This window comes from Gymnodraco acuticeps, unplaced genomic scaffold (genome assembly GCF_902827175.1).
Source record: "Gymnodraco acuticeps unplaced genomic scaffold, fGymAcu1.1, whole genome shotgun sequence".
Lineage (NCBI taxonomy): Eukaryota > Metazoa > Chordata > Actinopteri > Perciformes > Bathydraconidae > Gymnodraco > Gymnodraco acuticeps.
The window spans coordinates 2,802,163-2,806,688 of NW_022990502.1; the positions used below are offsets into that span (position 1 = coordinate 2,802,163).

A 4,526-nucleotide genomic window follows, 5' to 3' on the forward strand; every position below is an offset into this window, starting at 1 on the left:
AGGACTGTGGAATACTCTGAATCTTTTCATCTTTGGAATAATGCAAATACAGACCTTTGGTCTATCAGAAAGACTTAGCCAGGGTGTGTGTTGAGAGGTGTTTCAAAGAGTGGGAACTGTTCAAGGTTTGTATTTGTCACGAGTTCTCTCTGTCCCACACACACACACACACACACACACACACACACACACACACACACACACACACACACACACACACACACACCACACACACACACACACACACACACACACACACACACACACACACACACACACACACACACACACACCCACACACACACACACACACACACACACACACACACACACACACACACACACACACAGATTTCAATTGGCTTGTTTCTTCTGAGGTGAAGGTCAAAGCGCAGACTCCCCTTAAACGACTTTAATAGAGGCTGATGAGGACAAATGGAGGACTGGAGATCATTCGGAATACTAATGGAGGCTAGAAATCCTGCTCTCCGTTCATGCATGCTGTGTCTGAATCTTCTATGTTGTCCTCAATCTCAACACAGAGTCAGTTAGGATTTAAATTCCTCTCTTTTACCCTTTCGGCTGTTGCTCTGTAAGTATCCATTAGATACAGTTTGTAAAATTAGATTCAAACATCTGCGCCTGAAAGCTTTGGCAAAGGAAATCATTCTTCCTTAACTACCAGTCAGTGATTTCTGCCGAAGGTAAATAGATTCCGAGAAGAAGGAGGTCGGAAATCTTCTTCGGGCCGTAATTGCCAAGACCTCAATTGCTCTCAGATTCGTCCTTCTCCATGCCAAACTACACCAGAGTTACCGAGGTATGTTAGTTGTGGCAGCGCAGAGACAAAAGAAACAAATTATTTGCGATGACTTTTAGTCCCGAGCTGAAATGTCGGTTGGGTGGTGCAGCGGAAGGAATGATCTGTGTGTGTAGCCGGCAGTCAGAGGAAAGAGACGTTTTGGCCTTGAAGCTGAGGGGCACATGAGATGGTCCCCACATGAAAGACCCTGCCTGCTTATTACTTGAATCACTGCTGGGCAGAGGACTCTGCTTTTGGAGTTTCAAGCTGCATCTTTGTTTATTTGTTTCTTGTTTTGGTTTTGATAGATGGTAATCGGTTTGCTTGCGGCTGTTTGCAGTTCTTCACATCTGACGTGGCGGACGTGAGTTGAAACTGGACTTTGAAACAAATGACAGACCTGGGCACCATCCTTAAGTTGTGTTATTGCAGTGGCACTGATCCTTTTAATGGCCATATCAGGTCATACATAGATTCCACATTAGCTGGGCTCCACTTGTTTGCATTGAGATGCTGGTGTAACTGTGAGCCTCACAACATTTTCTTTGGTGCATTTTTATAGTTTTTTTTTCTATTCACACGATAACTTTTGCAGGTCTGTCTGCCCTGGGAAAAGGATCGCTTCTCTGTTGCTCTGAGATTTATTCCATTCCCCCCCCTTCATTCTGGGGTTTGTTTGGGAGTTTTCCCTGGTTCCGTTTATTGTATGCTGCGAGGGTCTAGGGCGGGAGGGTTTCGTATGCTGTGCACTCTGTAAAGCCCCCTGAGACAGATGTAATTGTAATGTTATGTAAGGTAATTTGTGATTTTGGACTGAATAAATAACATGTCATTGATTGAGCCGAGAACAAATCTAAATCCTAAAGAAGTTTGTTTGTATAAACTCAAAATGAGACTCTGGGACATGAAGCTCTTGATTTGTTTTAACATTGTTCTTCTTTAACTTCTTTCCCCTCTGCATGTTGACCTCTCTGAGTGTCTCTCTTTGTGCTCAGCCTCTCTGTCTCTGTATGCTCTACTGACCTTGCACTTTCCTTGTTCCCTCAGTACCGGCTCACAGGAGCTGGACGGGCAGCGTTGGCCTCTGACTCGAGGGGGGCCGTGATCATTTCCTGTGCGCCCCTCTGCCCCTTCTCCAGCTGACAGTGGCTCTAATCCTCTCGGCTGCACTCTGTCCTGCTTTTCTGTCAAATGAAATGCATTGCAGTTGAATTATGAAGTTAATAAACAACCCCTAGCATGTTACTGAAATGACAGCAGACCAATAATGTCACTATTTGTTCCAGTGTTGACTTCAAAACACGCAGAAGCTGATAAAACAGGTGGTTAATAGAGAGGAGTGAGATAAGATATATGATGTAATGTAAAATAATATACATAATACAAGAAATATAATGTTATACTAGTTTAGTCTGTTGTTACAAGTAGCCCTACTTTAAGAATACAACTTTTTAACTTCCTAAATAAATGTCTTGCAGTAGGCTACAGCAAATTAGGAATTTACATACACAACGTGATGCATTGTCATAGAGTTAGCTACCCAACAGTTATTACAGTTAACTCATTAAACAAAAAATGCTGCTTACAACAAATTAATACAATATAAATACAGAAATATGATTTAGCCTTAAATCCACTGTAATTATGTATTATATTTTACTATTTTACATCAGCACACAGTTTATAACATCGTATTTATCCTAGCTCCAAACAGGAAAATTAAGTTAGATTCTACAGGTGTGTGACTGAGGAAAGCGCACGTGCACGACTTTGTTTATCTTGGCATCTCTCTAATGCGCATCACTTATCCTGTGTTCATCCATGTTTTACTGTTACTGCTAGCTAGAGCATCTGTGAAATAAACTGACAGTAGCTTACAGAGTTTACGGTGTGTTGATTATTGAATGTCAGTTTAATATATGTTTAATTAACTTAATGTAATTTCTGTTACAAATTAATTCTCAAAGGAAAGTAAATGGCCTGCTCACCTACCAGCGCTGCTAGCTATCGTTAGCTTAGACGCATTCAGCAGCTGACCAGCAGAGACAGAGGAAATGAGGAGCCGTGTGCAAAGCCCGGAGGGAGTAATCAGGGTACCTGAGGGAAGGGCCACACATTACATTTGACTGTATTTATTCTGGGGGCATTTGGTAATAGTAGCTCCATTTTATAACGAAAGACTATAACACGCCTGTTGTGCAATATCACTAATACTATACAATATTTACACTATCTATCTATATACATCTTAGTTAGACTGTCCACTGTATCACAATCTTATCTGCAATATATACTATAGCCTACTGTCACTGTTGCTACCCTTATTATACTTGTTCTTTTAAATACTGTTTCTGTACTTTTTGTTGTCCACCTGGATGGGTAGTTTTAATAAATTGTAATTTGTTTAATTTCTATCTCTAATATTTAATGCATGCCTGTTTATTCACATTTTGCCTTTTTACTTTTGCTGTAACAATGTAAATGTTCCCTCTATTCTGATCCTGAAATAAACACAAACGTATGATATTTATATATTCGCTTAGAATTACAGTGCATATTTATACAAACATTAGAAGTTAAAGTAAGCTTGTTTAATAAAAAGACATGTTAAAGTTGAATGTCCAATAAAATAATATAAAATCATGAATATTAACATTAGAAGTTAAAGTAAAAATGTGCATGCTGTATGACACTTCTACTGATACAGTAGGGACCGTAAACATATTGGAGAAATAATTATAAATATATATAGATTCATATATCTATTTATTTAAACATAAACATAAGAAGCTAAAGTAAGAATGTGCAAAAATAGGATAAAATACAATAGAAATGTATACAAACTTAGGATACAAAAGCAATAAAAGATACAATTAAATAGAATACAAATATTTACATAAACACAGGAATTAAGATAAAAAAGGTTCACATTGTACTCATATGCTCACTTGATAAAAACTCAAGGAAAATGTATAATCTTTGTCTTCTGTTCCATTTTCACCCCGTAATATTAAACAAGTAACAAATTGAGGTGTTATTACTGACAGTAATCTGAGCACTCTTGAGGTTTCTTCCCCACATGCTCATGACTTCTGGGAACATACACCTTCAGTAGATGCCATGCGCTACACACATTGCTAGGAGCATGCTTGGACCAAAGTGTGTGTTTCTGTGTGGGAGAGGATGTCAGCCTAGGACAGAGTACTGTAGGCATGTCCACTCATATCAACAACAATTAGGTTTTACATATCTGTTGTGAAATAATCCAAATGTCAAGGAGAGATCAGCGTTCTGTCTGTCCGTACGTCCTGAGCGATCACTCTCACAGACTCTGGAAATCCTATAGAATGCACTCAATTTTACATATTTACCAAATTGTCTATGCAGTTGTAAAGTCCAAAAGCCCTTAAAACAAAGTACAGTGGAAGAAAAACATCCCTCTTTCAATTACAGACTCTATTTTATATCGTGAACATCCTCTGATCTGGTTTGAGATTACAAAATGTTTATCTGATCTCCCGTGTTTGCTGCGTAAAACCTTAATCAAATCATTCTGAGACAATTATGTTTTATCTTTGGAAAACCCATTCTGTGTTCAAACATGCAAATACCTGTTTAACATGTGTGGCGTTTAGGTGTTAACTCCTGTGTTTGGTTACATTTCTTACATTTCCAAAAAATGGAGGGAATGGGGTCAGCTTTATCTGAGATTAGTTTCAGTGAT

General features: G+C 38.8%; 1 long non-coding RNA gene across 1 annotated transcript; it reads left to right on the forward strand.

The window, feature by feature from the left end:
* The first annotated feature begins 378 nt into the window (after window positions 1-378).
* Window positions 379-2,686, forward strand: LOC117553086. The gene is made up of 3 exons (XR_004570076.1): window positions 379-820; window positions 1,111-1,166; window positions 1,850-2,686. It is a non-coding gene; the product is annotated as an uncharacterized LOC117553086 (long non-coding RNA).
* Window positions 2,687-4,526: the final 1,840 nt, after the last annotated feature.